Here is a 19,975-nt window from a genome sequence, read left to right as displayed (position 1 = left end):
ATTTGGGTTATGTCTCTCTCTCTCTCAGGGATGGAGGTCAGTTTAGCTAAGAAATTGTCAATTTTATTGATCTTATTAAAGAATCAACTTCTGGTTTTGTTGATTTTCTCTATGGTTTTTCTAATCACTGTTTCATCTATTTCACTCTAATTTTTCGTATTTCCTTCCTTCTGATTGCTTTAATTTAATTTTCTCTCCTTTAGTTTCTTAAGGTAGAAGATTAAGTTATTGATTAGAGATTTTTTTCTTTTTTAATGTAAGTGTTCATAATTATAAATTTCTCTCTGAACACTACTTTATCTACTTTCCATAGGTTTTTGAATGCTGTGTTTTCATTTGTATTTTTCTCAAAGTATTTTCTAACTTCCTTGTGATTTCTTCTTTGATCCATTAGTTATTTAAGAATGTGTGCTGTTGTTGATTTCAAATTTAATTCTATTGTGTTTGGTTGCTATGGTGTGAATGTTTGTCCCCCTAAAGTTAATGTTGAAATCCTAATGCCCAATATAATGATATCAGTATATTGGGCTTTGGGAGGTGCTTACATCATGAGAATGGAGCCCTCATGAATGAGATTAGTGTCTTATAAAAGAAGCTCCAGAGAGATCCCTACCCTCCTTCACCATATGAGGATAGAGAGAAGACACCAGTTGTGAACCAGGAAGAGGGTCCTCACCAAACGTGACCATGCTGGTGCTTTGATCTTAAACTTCTCAGCCTCCAGAACTGTGAGAAAAAAATTCCTGTTGTTTATAAGCCATCCAGTCTGTGGAATTTTGTTATGGCAGCCCAAATGGACTAAGATGTTGGTTAATACTCTTTGTATGATTTCCCTTCTTTTAAGTTTATTGAGATTGTTTATAGTTAAGCATATATGGTCCACCTTAGAAAAAGTTCTATATGTGCATGGAAGAATGTTTTCTGCTATTGTTGGGTTGAATATTCTGTAGATATCTGTTAGATCTGGTTGGCTTATCGTATTCTTCAAGACTTCTTTTTGAAAACATTTGGCAAGCTGAACACTTTTGAAGTCTACTTCACCTGTAGTGTGTAGCCTCTGGGTCTCTGCATAGTTTTTTTCTTGTTCTTATCCTTAGCCTGACTACTTAGCAGTCACCTCTGGGTCAGCATAAGCTACTTACTGGTTAAAGATGTGCTTAAGTCTCCTTGGCCAGTTAAACTTTTACCCTTGACCATTGGATTTGTGTATAGTTTGGAGGTAGCTATCATAGTCCAAGGAATTTACACATTTGGCCAGGCATCAGTAACACATTTTCCTTACAATCTTTCAAAAAAGGGTTCAGTCTGGTACAGTACTCCAGACCGAAAAGGATGTATGTAATTTTCTTTTTTTAATGTGGCTCAATAGGAATCACCCCTTGATCAGAATAACTTATTGTTCAACTAGTGTTTTGGTCAGAGTTTGTGCTATTGGTGGGAGTGCAAACTGGTGAGCCACTGTGGAAAACAGTTTGGAAGTTCCTTAAAAAGGTTTTAAAATTTGCCAAATAATCCTATAATTTCACTACTGGATATTTACCCAAATAATATGAAAACACGAATTTAAAAAGATAAATGCACCCTTATGTTTATTGCAGCATTATTTATAATAACCAAATTATGGGCCCAACCCAAGTGTCCATCAATAGATGAATGGATATACACATACATACATACACACACATATATATGGATATAGATATTGATAGATACAGACATAATGGGATATTACTCAGCCATAAAAATGGATGAAATCTTGCCATTCACAATAACGGATGAATCTAAAGAGTATAATGCTAAGTGAAATAAGTCAGACAGAGAAGGATAAATAATAAATGACTTCATTCATATGTGGCATTTAAGAAGCAAAACAAACAAAGAAAAAAAGAGACAAACTGAAAAACAGACATTTAACTCTAGAGAACAAAGTGGTATTTACCAGAGGGAAGGTAGGTGGGGGTATGGATGAAATAGGTGATGGGGATTATGAGTACAATTGCCATGATGAGCACTAGGAATATATGGAAGTGTTGAATCACTATATTGTATACCTAAAACTAATATAACACTTTATGTTAACTATACTGGAATTTAATAATAATAATAATAATAAAAGAAATTGTGTTTTTCAGAGTCCATCTGAAAAACAAACTGAGGGTTCTAGAGGGGAGGGGGGTAGGGGGATGGGTTAGCCTGGTGATGGGTATTGAGGAGGGCATGTTCTGCATGGAGCACTGGGTGTTATGAACAAACAATGAATCATGGAACACTGCACCAAAAACTAATGATGTAATATATGGTGATTAACATAACAATAAAAAAATAAAAAAAAAAGAAATTGTGGTATATATACACAGTGAGATATTTTTTTAAAAGGAGATCCTGCCACTCACAACAGCATGCATGAACCTGGAGGATATTATGCTAAGTAAAATAAGCCACCTGTTATTTATTTATTATATTTTTTCCATTCTCCAACTTTATTCACAAACGGTATCTATAAGAATCTGGGAGAAGGGCCTGGGGGTCAGCAGGCTGAGACAGCTGTCCAGGCTCCCCCAGTTCTTTCCCCTGGGGGTGGGAGGGACAGACCACAGAGATGTGTCAGCCCTGTCAATCCACAATCCCAAGCTTCCCAAAAAAGGACAGAAAGAAAAAGTTGCATGATCTCTTTTACATATTTAATCTAAAACACTCAAATATATAGAAGCAAGAGTAGGAGTGTGGTTACCATGGATAGGGAGGTGGGGAAAATGGGGACATATTAGTCAAAAGGGTACAAAATTTCAGTTGTGTAAGATGAATGAGTTCTAAGAGATCTATAGCACATAATGAGACTATAATTAACAATACCATATTTTGTACTGGAAATTTGCTAAGAGAGTAGATCTCAGGTGCTCACACCAAAAAAAAGAAGAAAGAAAGAAAGAAAGAAAGAAAGAAAGAAAGAAAGAAAGAAAGAAGGAAGAAAGAAAGAAAGAAAGAAAGAAAGAAAGAAAGAAAGAAAGAAAGAAAGAAAGAAAGAAAGAAAGAAAGAAAGAAAGAAAGAAAGAAAGAAAGAAAGAAAGAAAGGAAAAAGAAAGAAAGAAAAAGAAGTAACTATGTGATGATATGAGTATGTTAATTAGCTTGGCTATAGTAATCATTTCACTATGTATATGCATATCAAAATATCACATTGTGAAACTTAAATATATCTACTTTTGATTTTTTAAAAAATCCTACAAGAGTTTTTGCATTCTAGAATAAAAGTCTCAGTGTCATTACATAATAACAATAATAGTAACAATAATGGTAATAAAATAATAGCTATAAATCATGATGTTCTCACCATATGCCAATCTCATTGATACTTGAAATTAACAGTTGGTACTATTACTCTCTTATTCTTGATGAGGAAACTCAATCTCAAAGAAATTAAGAAACTTACCCAAAGGGGTGCCTAGGTGGTGCAGCTGGTTAAGCAACCAACTCTTGGTTTTGGCTCAGGTTGTGATCTCAGGGTTGTGAGATTGAGCCCCACGTTGGACTCAGCTCGAGATTCTCTCTCCCTCTCCTTCTGCCCCTCCCCCTTGTGTCTTCTCCCTAGCTCTCTCTAAAATAAATAAATAAATCTTAAAAAAAAAACCTTAACCAAAGTCATTAAGCTACTAAGAACCACATTGAGATATTAGCTTCAAATCCACTTCAACTTCTTTCTGAACTCTGTTTTCTTTCAATGACCCTCCAATTGTCCATGTGTATGTTTGCCCTGTTTACCATCCCTGAGGTGTGTAGTCATCATATTTGCAGGAGCTCAAAGCATGTGACTTGCACAGAGTAGATCTCAACAAAATCTATATCATTGAATTTGCCTATCTGAGCATGAAGAAGGTTGGTGCAAAGATCAGAAGGCTTTGGCTAACTTATTTGCAATATTGTTAATTCAAAATGTGTCCTTGGACAAGTCTTTTTTACATTCTGCACCTCTATTTCATTTATTATTAGATGAATAATGAATATTCTTATCTCACTAGAATACATACGAATAAATGAAGTAGTGTGGCCTTGGAATGGCCATTGGCTCTCTGGCCGGAGACTGGAGAAAATGTCAATTTAAATCATTTTATTTTTCCTTTTCCTCCTTTGGGAGGTGTTTTGGGGATAAGTGTGTTGGCTGATATTTTAAACATATTTAAAAATGGCTCCAATAATATAAGTAAAGCAACTTAAGCATCTGGAAAGAAAAGTGCTATGTCCACCTGGGGGTGATAATGATGCTCATAGTGATGAGGAAGAATTTTAATAACAATAAATCTGAGTGAATTTCACTCAACATGCTTGCAGAAAATAGCAGCTCAAGGACATAAAATTCCCCCAAAGGTTAGTTTTAGTGTCTAATTTTGCAAGTAGATTGTTCATAGCTTTCTTGATCCCATATTCTAGACAAAATGTACATGCACTAATACCATGTCTTGCTCCTTGATCCAGAAAAATATTCATGCCAACTGTGAGGATAAGAAGAAATTTAAATTAGTTCTTATGAAAGCATGTTCAGTTTCAGAAAAACCCCGTCTTCCCAGTGCACATATATGCACTTTGCTTTTCCCAGCAGAATGTGAATATGGTAGCTTTAATACATTAAATAAAGTCACACTGTGGGTTACTTTTTTTTCTTTTACAGTCATGCTTGATTGCATTCCACCTAAATAAGTACAATCCAGGCAGATGCTATAAAACCAAAATCCTGCAGTGTAGTAGATTTTTATTCATGAACGTACAAGTAGCTGTTGGAACTAGAGTCTTTGAGTATCTTATAATAAAGACATGAAGCAAAAGTAAGGATGGTCAAGAGCAGGGTTATAGAAGTCGGATATTACGGAAGTCTCAGGAGAGGGCAATCAGTGTGCTGACCCAAAGCTGCAGGCAGCACCACAGAAGGAATGAGGCCTCATTTTCTGCGATTTTGTCTTGAAGTATCATAGGAAGTATTTGCTAAGGAGACTTATCTACCAATACTGAAGTTTGCTAGCCTTTCCATGGGACCTGACCCTCTTCAATATCTATGAGTAGAAGTCTGTATCATCACAAAGTTGTCCATGAGTTGTGAGATGCCCAGTTCACTGAAATGCAAAGCAATACCTCCTTCTTGAAAGAGTTTCCTTATCTCTGAAGGAAGGAAGCTGAGAGTGGAATCTCCCTCCTTGACAGAGTTTTGGTCTGATGTACCTACGGATGGGTACGATGCATGTAGTTTTCTGCTTACTTTTTGCTGGGGCCAGGGTGGGAAATGTGATGGGGGTAACAGGTGTGATATCATTATTAGACTTTACCTATAAAATCTATAATCTGATACAGTCTTTTTTGAACTCAGATGAAATGTGCTCATCTTTTAGGAATTTGAAAGTCCAAGTAGGACCTAAAAACAACTCTGGGAAGCTCTTCACTTCTCCCTATGGTCTATGGCATCAGTCTATGTGCGTGGGGAAGGCTTGTGATTTGCCCTAATGGTGACTAACAAGACCTTTTCCCTACTCAAAGCCCAGTGTTTTCCTTCCTCTAGTTAGAGGGAAGCAAAAATCTCCCCAGTGGTCTCCAAACCTTTTGGATAATGTGCCCTATCAATAAGATATTTGAACCAGATAGCCCTAATAGTTGTATGACTATTTTAAGTTGTATACACTTACTACTATATTATTAGGATGTACATTATTGAATCTGAAAATATAACATTTAAAGGATGAAGTAAAATGAAAAAAATGTTTTAAATAATTTTGTTTAATAATTTAATTAATAGGACAAAAACTATGGTATTCTTATGAATATGTTATCAGTGATTTTTATAAACTGGCAGAAATGTGATCTAGTGGAGTCGATATGACAAAATCATCTTTGTCTTTAATTTTTAATATAGGTGATAAAAAGCTCATTCTAAAGTTAAAAGTGCCAACTCTTGGCTTTTTCCATCTCATGTTTTCTCTGTAATTTGCAGGAATTTCACTAAACCACTTGTGATGACTGGTTTAGTGAAATCTGGGAAATGCAATCAATAAATCAACTTACCCACATGTGCGTAAATTGTGCTAACTACAACAGCACAGAACAAATGGCCTAGTGTGATTGCAGCCCTCAATTTCACCACATTTTCTTACTTAACCCGTGGACTCCTGGTCTCCCTACCTGAGACATGAGAGGAGGCAGGGATACCATCTCATAAATTAAATATTTTGAGGATTAATTCTGTTCCTATGTGTAGGTGAAAATACATATAAATAGAAGTTTTAATATTTTATTCCAGCCTCCCATATGATCATCATATGCACCTAGCATTTCCATACCCCATTTTGGAGGCCCTTATATGCACTTATTTAACAGAGGACATCAAGTCGATCTGATTTCTCAATTTTTGACTCTGCTGATAAAAGCAGACAAGAATAATGAGTTTGGGTGAGGGAATGGGGCAGTGAATGAAGGAGATGGGAAAGCTTCAGCTACCTCCTAGAGGTAACAGACAGGATAAACTGTTTTCTCAACAGTCGGAGCATAACGCCCTCTTCCCTCTACAGCCACCGTGCTTTAAAAGGAAACAACTAAGCCATGTAATGCCTTTCATGTTTCCTCCCTTTAGAAAAAGAAAAGAAAAAGGAAAAGAAAAAAAGAAACAAACTTTGAATGAGCCTCCTCAGTAAAGAAAGGTCAAGTGAAACCACTATGGCACATTGTGTTCTAGGGAGTCTTTTTTCCCCTCCACACTGAGCAGGATAAAGGACCCAGTCTTGACTGCCATATAGTGGCTTCTTAATTGAGTCTTCCATCTTCACGGGACCAGATGAGAGAGTCACTTAAAAGGGGCTAAATTCAAAACCATGTATGGTTTCAGAACAAATTGTGCAAGCCACCTAAAAGTGGAATTCTTTAAAATCCTGCAGCTGCTTTGGCCACATGGGGCTTTTTCTGGCTCCAGCCAAAGAACTGCTGTGTTTAAAGTACAGATCCCTGTAATGAAGTGACATTTGACTGTTCACAGTGAATTAGATAGTCTCTCACATGAGAGGACTATTCACAGTTGCATTTTTCTCAACTCTGTTTTAGTGAGGAAACAGCCCGTGATACATCCAGAAGCCTCCTGTCTACCTGTGGGAATCAGGAGGTGAGGCTGAGCAGAGGCTGGTCCATTATAGGATGCTGGCAGGGGCCTGATCCTGGAAGGCAATTTGGGGCAAGTGTTACAGGAGTGCCGGGTAATAAAGGAAATGTGTGGAGAACTTGGACCTGTCATTAAGTTTGAAGTTGGATGAACAAGGGGCTTTACTGAGACAGCCAAGGATCAGGGAGACCTGGGGTTGTCAAGAGTACCCACAACAAAGAGAGATGGTAATATTTAGGGACAGAAGCTGAAAATCCAGAACAGAATGACCTCTTACACATAAGGCTCTTTATTTTGAGATAAAGTCATATTAAATTTATATCTGGAAACATGAAATAATGAAGCTGAGCAACAATAAAACTAAACCTAATAGCTTCACCAAGTGCTTGAGCTAACATATTTACTCTAAGAGATTATTGGGTGATAGAAATAACTGTAGTAGAAATTTAGGTAAGTAGTAAAATGGAAAGTTAAAATCCATACTCCAATTACCATGTGAGGCAGAAGGGCTATTTGGCAAGCATAAAAGATCACTGATACAGCACTCATAAAGCAGTCCTGCATTTCTGGTTTTATCAGGAACTAATTGAGTGACCTCAGGCAAATTTGGGCCTTGTTTTACTCATCAGTAATATGAGAGAGCCTGTAATGTTATATCTTTCTCTATTATCATAAAAGTAGTACAGAAATATGGCAAAAGAAGCAACAGTGTAGAAAGATTTAAAAAGACCTTCCTACCCTCCCTACCCTCCCTTTCTCTGCCACCATGAACCCTTAGTCCATTTTCTCAGAGAAAACCATTATTGATACTTTCTTTGAAGTCTGAGACAACATTTATGAAAATACACATATGCAAATGCTTTAAAAGCAAGTGAAATTTTAATACACATACTGTTCAGAACTTGTCTTATTTACATTAAAGTATATGTTATAGGCTGAACTGTATCTCCTCAAAATTCATGTGTTGTTGCCCTAACCCCCGGTACTTCAGAATGTGACTATATCTGGAGACAGAATCTTTAAAGGGATAATTAGAGCAAAATGAAGTCGTCTCGGTGATCCCTAATCCAATGTGACCAGTGGCCTTGTCAGAAAAAGAGATTAGGACACAGACAAGCACAGATGGAAGACCATATGAGACACTGGAATAAGACAGCTATGTATAAGCCAAAGATAAAAAGCCCTCAGAAGAACCAATCCTACTAACACCTTGATCTTGAACTTCTAGCCTCCAGAATTGTGAGAAAATTAATTTCTGGAGTTTAAGTCACCCAGTCTGTAGTGCTTTATTATGGCAGCCCTAACGAACTAACATAACACATCATAGATATCTTTACATTTGAACACATACAGAACTACCTTGCATTATAACAGTTCTATAGTATTTATTCTATTTTATAGATATTATACAAATGATTTTACAATTATTGGAAATACAGATTGTAATTTGCCTCCTCTTTAGTGACCAGAGGTCAAGTACATCCTTTCTGGGAGAAAAAAACAGTACCCAGAGCCACCACACTTTTTTTATTCATAATGATTAGTATGGGCATACCTCATGTTATTGCACTTTGCTCGATCACACTTCTCAGATACTGTGTTTTTTACAAATTGATGGTTTGTGGCAAGTCTATCCATGCCATTTTTCCAACAACATTTGCTCACTTCATATCCCTCTGTTACATTTTGGTAATTCTTGCAAGCTTTTTCATTATTTGTTGTTTTGTTGTTATGGTGATCTATGACCAGTGATATTGGCTGATACTATTGCAATTGTTTTGGGGCACCATGAACCATGTCCGGTAAGATGGTGAACTTAATTGATTTATGTCGTGTGTCTTCTGATGGCTCCACTAACCAGCCATCTCCCCATCTCTTTCCCTCTCCTCAGGCCTTCCTATTCCTTGAGACACAATAATATTGAAATTAGACCAAATAATAACCATACAATGGCCTCTATGTGTTCAAGGGAAAGGAAAAGTTGCATATTTCTCACTTTAAATCAAAAACTAGAAATGACTAAGCTTAGTGAGGAAAGCCTATCAAAAGCTGAGACAGGCTGAAAACTAGACCTCTTGCACCGGTTAGCCATTGCAAATGCTGAGGAAAAGCTCTTGGAGGAAATTAAAAGCCCTACTTCAGTGAGCACACAAATGATAAGAAAATATAACAGCCTTATTGCTGTATGGAGAAAGTTTGAGTGGTCTGGATAGAAGATCAAACCGGTCACAACATTCTCTTAAGCCAAGGCTTAATCCAGAGCAAGGCCCTAACTGTCTTTAATATTATGGAGGTTGAGAGAGCTGAGGAAGCTATGGAAGAAAAGTTAGAAGCTGGCAGAGATTGGTTCATGAGGTTGAAGGAAAGATGCCATGTCCATAACACAAAGGGCAGAGTGAAGCAGCAAGTGCTGATGTAGAAGCAGCAGCAAGTTCTCCAGAAGATCTAGCTCAGATCATTAGTAAAAGTGGCTGCACTAAATAATAGCTATACAATGCAGATGAAACAGTCTTCTTCTGGAAGAAGATATTGTCTAGGACTTTCATAGCTAGGGAAGAGAAGTCAATGCCTGCCTTCAAAACTTCAAAGGACAGGCTGACTCTCTTTTTAGGGGCTAATACAGCTGGTGACTCTCAGGTGAAGGCAATGCTCACTTGACATTCCCCAAATCCTAGGGCCCTTGTGAATCATGCTAAATCTACTCTGCTTGTGTTTTGTCAATGGAACAACAAAGTCTGTTGATAGTACATCTGTCAAAATATAGTTTATTGAATATTTTAAGTCCACTCTTGAGAACTACTGCTCAGGAAAAAAAATTTCTTTCAAATTTTTATGATCATTGACAGGGCTTCTGGCCACCCAAGAGCTCTGATGGGGATGTACAATAAGATTAATATTGTTTTCATGCCTGCTAACACACATCCATTTTGCAGCCCATGGATCAAGAAGTGATTTTGATTTTAATGTCTTATTATTTAAGAAATACATTTCATAAGCCTATAGGTGCCATAGATAATGGTTCCTCTGATGAATCTGGGCAGTGTAAATTGAAAACCTTCTGGACAGGATTCACCATTCTAGACGCTACTAAGACATCTGTGATTCATGGGAAGAAGTCAAGATGTCAACATTAACAAGGATTTGGAAGAAGTTGGTTCCAACCATCTCGAACCCCTCAAAGCCATTTAGCTGTGAGTTCAAACTTAGGTGGAACAAGTAACTGCAGATGTGGTGGAAATAACGAGAAATAGAAGTGAAGCCTGAAGATGTTGCTGAATTGCTGCAATCTCATGATCAAATTTTAACGTGCAAGGAGTTGCTTCTTATGGGTGAGCAAAGAAAGTGGCTTCTTGAGATGGAATCTATTGGTGAAGATGCTGTGAAGATTGTTGGCATGACAACAAAGATTTAGGATATTACATAAACATAAGGGGCTTAAAGGGCAAGCAGGACTTAAGAGGATTGACTCCAATTTTGAAAGAAGTTCTACTTTGGGTAAAATGCTACCAAATAGTATGGAACGCAATAGGGAAATTGTTTGTGAAAGGAAGAATCAATCAAGGAGGGAAACTATATTGTTTTCTTATTTTAAGAAATTACCCCAGTCACCCCAGCCTTCAGCAACCACCATCCTGATCAGTCAGCAGCCATCAACATTGAGGCAAGACCCTCCACCAGCAAAAATATTATGACTCACTAAATCTCCAGTAATGGTTAACATTTTTTATCAATAAAGTATTTTTAAATAAAGGTATGTACACTGTTTTTATTAGACATAATGTACATTTAATAGACTACAGTACTGTGCACATAATTCTTTTTTATAACACTGGCTAGAATTTATTGAATGTCTGTATATGTATGTATATGCAGCTGGGTGGTTTTCCTCCATATATTCTCTTTTCATTCTCTTTTTTTTAATTTAAATTCAATTAGCCAACATATAGTCCATCATGAGCTTCAGATGTATTGTTCCATAATTTATCAGTTGCTTATAACACCCAGTGCTCATCACATCATGTGCCCTCTTTAATGCCTGTCACCCAATTACCCCATTCCCCCACCAACCTCCCCTCCAGCAATCCTCAGTTTGTTTCCTAGAGTTAAGAGTCTCTTATGGTTTGTCTCGCTCTCTGATGACTTCCCCATTCAGTTTTCCCTCCCTTCCCTTATGATCCTTTGTGCTATTTCTTATAGTCCACATATGAGTGAAACCATATGATAATTGTCTTTCTCTGATTGACTTATTTCGCTCAGCCCAATACCCTCCAGTTCTATCCACATCAGTGTAATTGGTAAGTATTCATCCTTTCTGATGGCTAAGTAATATTCCATATATATATATTCCATATATATATATATATATATATATATATATATATATATATACCACACCTTCTTTATCCATTCGTCTGTCAATGGACATCTCAGCTCTTTCCGTAGTTTGGCTATTGTGGACATTGCTGCTACAAACATTGGGGTGCAGGTGTCCTTTCGGATCACTACATTTGTATCTTTGGGGTAAATACCTAGTAGTGCAATTGCCAAGTCTTGGGGTAGCTTTATTTTTAACTTCTTGAGGAACCTCCATACTGTTTTCCAGAGTGGCTGCACCAGCTTGTATTCCCACCAACAGTGTAGGAGGGTTCCCCTTTCTCCACATCCTCGCCAACATCTGTCATTTCCTGACTTGTTCATTTTAACCATTCTGACTGGTGTGAGGTGGTATCTCATTGTGGTTTTGATTTGTATTTCCCTGATGCTGAGTGATGTGGAGCATTTTTTCATGTGTTTGTTGGCCATTTGTAGTGTGTACATCATTTTTATATGCACGGAGAAACCAAATAATTTGACCTACTTTATTGTGATATTCACTTTATTGTGGTGATCTGGAATTGAACCGACAATATCTCTGAACTATGTCTGTATTGAATAAAATGTTAACAGGCAATACAGAAGACTGGACCAAATGCCTAAAAACCAAGATAAAAATGTAGACAAGAGATTTCTATTTCTACTTATGAAGGAGTAACTTCTATAACATAATCTTTACTGTTTTAAACAATTTGAAAATTCAAGAACAAGGAGAAATAACTTTTCAGACACTGAACAACAGCAGCAAAGGCCTATAATTTTAAAAATAATGAAAACAAATAAAATAAGTTTTACAGTTGACCTGTCTTTTTTCCTGAGGCCTACCACCTCTGATCTGTGGTAAAGAGAGGGGAACTCAAACAGAGCTCAGGAATGTTCCTGAAGAGAAGAGACAGATAATGAATTCAGGGAGAATGAAGGGGATAGAATTTGTAGTCCAGGGTGCCAGAGAGGAGGGAACTAAGTAGTGAAAGAGCTCTAGAAATATGGAAAAGAGACCTCTTTCGTCTTTTGTTGAACACCAATCTCTTCTTTTCTAGGGGAAATTTCATGAAACCAGGCAAATAACAGCATCAGGGTAAGTGAGTTACTGGGGAACTATAAGCAAAAAAATACCCTCCAAAAACACAAAAAAACAAAAACAAAACAAAATAAAACAAAACAAAAAAACAAACCAAAACAAAACAATCTGAACGGAGCTCATGCAGACCTGGGACTCTTCTGAACTACTACCAGCCAGAGTGAAGAGCCCTTATTGGGAATGTGAGGCTCTCAGTGAAGACTTTAAAAGAGTAACACATAACTGGCAAGAATGAACTAACTCTTGAGGAAAGGCTACTCGAAAACTTCCCTAAAATATTAAAACCAAGTCTTAAAAAGATCAAGCTGTTTTATAAGTAACTTAATTGCTTTCTGATTGGATTCTATCACTCCTTAAGAATATAAGAAAATCCAAGACTCATCAATGTAATATTAAAAATATCTATCATTGAATAAAAAAATTAACAAGTGTGTGAAGTAATAGATAAAATTGATCCATTAATAAGAGAAAATTAGTAAACAGAAGAAACACAGAAATGAAAGAGAAGATAAAATTAGTAAATATTGGGTCTTCCAAGAGGATGCTAAGATGAGATTGAAGGTGAAAAGATTTTGTCAGAGTTTGTACCTGTAAAAGGAAATAAGGAGTGAGCTGAAGAAGGCTGGGAAAGCAATCAGACTGGAATTCAAGTGTGACTCTAAGTGAAGGTAAGAGGAAGAGAAGGTTGAATGGAAAACCCCTAGACTGTCATGCAGTCTAAGAAAGTTTTGGTAAAATCATTGCTCTATCTTTGAGTCAAAGTCACCTAACTGAAACATGCTTTGTCTCCCAGGAATGAACCTGCCTTAGTAATTCAGCCACACTCAGTCATCAGCAGGGAGCAACCTATGAGAGACATGACTTTGGTGCAAATCTGGTGATGGTTTCAAAGTGCAGCTGTTTGGGCCCTTAGTAAATTATTTTCTATGCAGTGAAATGTCTCTGAGGCACAGTCTTTTTTTTTTTTTTTTTGAGGCACAGTCTTATGACTGTGCCAGCAGACAAGGACTTTAAAACAGCTATTGTAAAAACAGAACTCCTAAAGATGAAAAATTCAATATAGAAATATTTTTCCTAAAATTTGTATGGAACCAGAAGAGACCCAGAATAGCCAGAGGAATACTGAAAAAGAAAAGCAAAGCTGGCGGCATCACAATTCCGGACTTCCAGCTCTATTACAAAGCTGTCATCATCAAGACAGTATGGTACTGGCACAAAAACAGACACATAGATCAATGGAACAGAATCGAGAGCCCAGAAATGGACCCTCAACTCTATGGTCAACTTATTTTTGACAAAGCAGGAAAGAATGTCCAATGGCAAAAAGACAGTCTCTTCAACAAATGGTGTTGGGAAAATTGGACAGCCACATGCAGAAGAATGAAACTGGACCATTTCCTTACACCACACACAAAAATAGACTCCAAATGGTTGAAAGACCTAAACGTGAGACAGGAGTCCATCCAAATCCTAAAGGAGAACACAGGTAGCAACCTTTTCGATCTTAGCCGCAGCAACTTCTTCCTAGAAACATCGCCAAAGGCAAGGGAAGCAAGGGCAAAAATGAACTATTGGGATTTCATCAAGATAAAAAGCTTCTGCACAGCAAAAGAAACAGTCCACAAAACCAAAAGACAACCGACAGAATGGGGGAAATATTTGCAAATGACATATCGGAAAAAGGGCTAGTATCCAAAATCTATAAAGAACTTATCAAACTCAACACCCAAAGAACAAATAATCCAATCAAGAAATGGGCAGAAGACATGAACAGACATTTCTCCAAAGAAGACATCCAAATGGCCAACAGGCACATGAAAAAGTGCTCAACATCGCTCGGCATCAGGGAAATCCAAATCAAAACCTCAATGAGATACCACCTCACACCCGTCAGAATGGCTAAAATTAACAAGTCAGGGAACGACAGATGTTGGCGGGGATGTGGAGAAAGGGGAACCCTCCTACACTGTTGGTGGGAATGCAAGCTGGTGCAACCACTCTGGAAAACAGTATGGAGGTTCCTCAAACAGTTGAAATTAGAGCTACCGTTCGATCCAGCAATTGCACTACTGGGTATTTACCACAAAGATACAAATGTAGGGACCCGAAGGGGTACGTGTACCCCAATGTTTATAGCAGCAATGTCCACCATGGCCAAACTGTGGAAAGAGCCAAGATGCCCATCGACAGATGAATGGATAAAGAAGATGTGGTATATATACACAATGGAATATTATGCAGCCATCAAAAGGAATGAGATCTTGCCATTTGCAACGACGTGGATGGAACTGGAAGGTGTTATGCTGAGTGAAATAAGTCAATCAGAGAAAGACATGTATCACATGACCTCACTGATATGAGGAATTCTTAATCTCAGGAAAGAAACTGAGTGTTACTGGAGTGGTTGGGGGTGGGAGGGATGGGGTGGCTGGGTGATAGACATTGGGAAGGGTATGTGCTACGGTGAGCGCTGTGAATTGTGCAAGACTGTTGAATCACAGATCTGTACTTCTGAAACAAATAACACAACATATTTTAAGAAAAAAGAAAAAGAAGAAGATAACAGGAGAGGAAGAAAAGGGGAGTATGTCAGAGGGGGAGACGAACCATGAGAGATGATGGACTCTGAAAAACAAACTGAGGGTTCTGGAGGGGAGGGGGGTGGGGGGATGGGTTAGCCTGGTGATGGGTATTGAGGAGGGCACGTTCTGCATGGAGCACTGGGTGTTATGAACAAACAATGAATCATGGAACACTGCACCAAAAACTAATGATGTAATATATGGTGATTAACATAACAATAAAAAAATTAAAAAAAAAAAAGAAATATTTTTAGGGGTGCCTGGGTGGTTCAGTCAGTTAAGGGTCTGCCTTCAGCTCAGGTTGTGATCCCGGGATCCTGGGATCGAGCGGGTTCCCTGTTAAGCAGAGAGTCTGCTTCTCCCTCTCCCTCTGCCCCTTCCCCCTGCTCATGCACTCTCTCTCTCTCTCAAATAAAAAATGTCATATTCAAATAACTGAAACCAAGAAATAAGGAGAAAATCTTAAAATCAGCCAGAGAAAAGTATTTATTACCCATAGTGAAATAATGACTGAAGACTTGGCAGAATTATGCAAACCAGAAAGCAATGAAATGACTTCTTTAAAGTACTGAAATAAAATACTCTTAATGTAGAATTCTACACCTAGTAAAAATATGTTTCAAAAGTGCAGGTGAGGGTAAGATTCTCACAGACAAAGCTGATTATCCATCACCATCTGACCTATATCACACTACACTACAGATCTATATTTACCGTGGAACATTGGATTCACACCTAAATTGGAACTATTGAAATTAAAACAAGATAATTCCTTGCAGAGGGGGATTTCATGCTCACTATAAGCCATCTTCAGCATTTTTGTCCTATACCCCCTAACTGCCAATAGCAAAACCCCTCCCTCCATCAGAACAGCTGTGACTACCAAACATGCCTATAGATATTGCCAAACCTCCTGGAAGGCAAAATTATATCTACTCCCCCACTAAGATCCACTAACCTACACAAATTAATAGAAAGTATCAAAAGTGGTAATTATGAGGAAAAAATACAATTTTGCTTTCATTTTAAAATTCCATTAAAAGCTAATTGACATTTAAAGTAAAAATTTAATAATGTATTATAGGATTTTTAACAAATGTAAATGTAAAATGTTTGACAATAGTATAAAAGACAGGAGGAATGGAAGTGTATTCTTGTAAGTTTCTTACATTGTATTTGAAGTGGCATAGTATTTGAGACTCTAACATGTTAAAGATGTATTTTGTAAAACCTAGAGCAAATACTAAAATATTTTTGAAGTACAAATAGTATATTAATAGTATTGATATAAGCCATGGCTGAAACAGATAATAGACACAAGCCCACAAGTGATCCATATATTGTAGTTATTAAACATGAGTTTTAAAATAACAGTTATACATATGTTCAAGAAAATAGTTTACAAGATGAAACACAAGAGAACCTAAAACTGACATATGATAACTAAAATTAAAAATGCATACTGGAAAAGAACATGAGATAAAACACGAGTCAACATAAAATAACCAAAATGAAGCATGAAAATAAAAAAAATATGTAAAATATAGAATTAGCATGAAAGACATATGGGACATACATATAATATGTATGTAAGTGAAATTACAGAAGGGAAGGATAAAGAATGGATCAAATATGAAATGAGATAGTGATCAAGGACTTTCAAAATCTGACAAAGACATTACACAATAAATACAAGAAATTTTATGAATATCAAGAAGATACATTTGTAAATTTATATGTATATTAGAAAATTCCTATGAAATGAAAACTTACCAAGTATCAGAAAAACAATGTGAAAATCTGAATTATCTCAAGTCTATGAAAAATTGCAATTTCCCACATAGAAAACACCAGGTCTAGACTGCTTTAGTACTGAATACTTACCAATGTTTGAAATAGTATAAAAAAAATAAGCTACCTAGAAATAAATATAATTGGAAATATGCCAGACTCCTGAACATAAACATAAAAAATACAGTTGAAAGAAATTTTAAGAAATAAATAAATGGAAGAACATACCATGTTCATGGATAAGAAGACTCAATATGGTGAAGATCTGAATTCACCCCAATTTGACCTATAGATTCAGTACAATTGCATCAACATCCTGGTATGATTTTTAGTGGGAATTAATATGCTAATGTTAAAATGTATATGGAAATACAATGGTCCAGAAATATCTAAAACAATTTTAAAGAAGACCAAAGTTTGAAGATTTCCTTAATCTGATTTAAATCATTCATTTAAAAAGCATGTTTAATTATGAAATATTGAAACCTTTCTTTGAGGCAAGATATGAAACAAGAAGACATGCTATCACCATTTCTATTCAATATTATACTGGAAGTCCTTGCCAAAGCAAAAAGGTAAGAAAAGTATGGTGTGATATTGATACAATTTTAGTTAAACAGATTAAGGAAATAGAATGAAAGCCTAGAATAAACCTGAATATATATGTCACTTAATTTGTGACAATTTGACATGAAGTGTGATGGACAAAGAATAATCTTATCAATAAAGATATTATATTAATTAGATAATCATGGAAATAATCCTGACATTTAACTCCCATTCAAGTTAGATCATAGATCTAGTTGTAAAAGGTAAAATAATAAACCTTCTACAAAATAACAAAGAACATTACCCTCATAGCTTTGGGGTAGGGAAAAGCTTTTGAACAGGACATAACAGAACTGGACATAAAGCACAAATTTGAGAATTTAACTTTATTAAAATTAAGAAGTCGTGTTCATCAAAAGAAAGACCACAAAGAAAGTAAAAAGACAAATCTTGAGTAAGAGAATTCAGTATAGACACACACACAAACACACTGACACATAATAAAACCAGGACTTATATAATGTCAAATTTATTAAATTTACCCTTTATGGTACGTTGTATATCCTAAGATTAAGAAGACATTTCTTAATGTCTTGAACATTATCAACAAAGTGATTCATATTTATGTAACTACCTTTTTGTATAAAGAATGAATTACATATCTAACTTTATTTTTCCCTACTGCTAAACTGTTGTTCCAACACTATTTTTTTGACAATCCCATCTCTTCTTATTACTATTTTGAAATATCACTGTTACCATATACTCTCTTCCCCTATGTATTAGAGATTCTTTATGAGCTTTATTCTTGGTAATAATATGTCTTTTCATTTACTGTTCACCACTTTACAAGCCCAAGTCACACTGGAATAATCCAGTTACATTTCAGCTCTGATTTGTATGTTCTACATTAAGATATGCTTCTATACTTGCTTATTAGTGGGAGATTTTGTGACTCATGGATTTGTAGACAAACCTTCATCAATAGTAAAATATTTTGAGATTTTGCTCAAAACTTATCTTCCCCATAAAATGAGTTTTAAGAGTTTTCCAAACATATACCCTAATCTCTCTATTAATAATCTGATCTCAAGGATCCCCCAAGACTTGCTCAGTCATTTTTTAGCTCAGGTACATATATAGATGAATGAATAACTTTTTAGATATAATGATATACAGCATGCATTCAATCAATGCTTAACTCTTAACCGTGGAAGTGGGGAGTGAGGTCAGGGGTGTAGGATGCTTTTCATTGCACTCAGTAGAAAAATATATAACAAAACATTTCAGTAAAGCTCACCTGACTTCCTATTGAATCACAGAATGAACAAACATAAATCAGGGCTGACAAGGTTGAGTCTCTCTCCTCAGTTTTGAAAATAATAATATATCATCCTCTAACAATATAACATCCATCCTCCCCCATATTCTCTCTCATCTGGCTGGCAAAAGGTCCCTCTCTTCAAAAACAAACCTTCATTATACCAGATGAATGTAATTCTTATGCCAGAAAAAGAGTATCAGATTCATACTAAAGGGAAGATTGTTTCATACAAGAACTTGCCAGAAAAAGACTTAGAGATGAATTATGTTGAAGCTCCCTGTGCTCCTATAATGAAAATTCTAGTATGTAGCCAGATGTTTTATTGGGGAAGGGAATCAAGAGAAACATAGATTGTCCTGCCACTCATCTGAATACTGAAGCTGAAATTAGAGTGATTCACAAATGCACATAATTGCCGGAATATTTATCTTTTTCAAAAAAAAAAAGAAAAGGAGAAAAGAACCTCCCCCTCCCTCCTCCCTCTCCATTTTCCTTTTCCCTCTGTAAAATAAAAACCAGACCTTTGATGTGAGAATTTGGGAGACCTTGTCCCTGTGTCAGAAACAACTAATGCTACTATTGTATTTGCAGCCTGAGGGAAAGCCTGGATCTGATAATTGTATGTACTCCTGAATAATGCAAAGGCAAATTTCCTGACCTCTTGAGGGTTTCTTGCAGCAAAGAATGAACACAAGGAGAAGCTAAGGTAGAGCTAACCAAAAGCCAATTAGCATCTTTCAATAGCCACAGAACATATGTTCTTTTATTATTCATTTATTCATTCAGTAGATATTTATTGATTTTGTCCTTTATGCCAGGTACTGTTCGAAGTGCTGGGAATACAGCAATAAACAAAATACATAAATTTCTTTTCCTATTGGAGCTTATATATAAGATGGGATTTGGAGAAGGCAAAAAATTAGCAATTAATTAAATAAACATTTAATATTTTAGATGGTAATAAACATTAAGAAGCAAATGAAGCAGTTAAAGGAAGTGCCTAGGGGAAAGTCTTCCTATTTTTTATAAGGTGGACAATAAAACTCTTTCTAATAAGGTGGCATTGGAGTAGAGATTGCAAGGATGTGAGAGATGAGCCTGGATGGCTTTTAAAATATGCCAACAACAACAAAATATGCCAACAAATT

Source organism: Eumetopias jubatus, unplaced genomic scaffold, assembly GCF_037043125.1.
Source record: "Eumetopias jubatus isolate StellerSeaLion01/CBP00866 unplaced genomic scaffold, mEumJub1_p1.0 scaffold_2, whole genome shotgun sequence".
In the NCBI taxonomy this organism is placed as follows: domain Eukaryota; kingdom Metazoa; phylum Chordata; class Mammalia; order Carnivora; family Otariidae; genus Eumetopias; species Eumetopias jubatus.
This window is presented reverse-complemented; position numbering follows the sequence as displayed.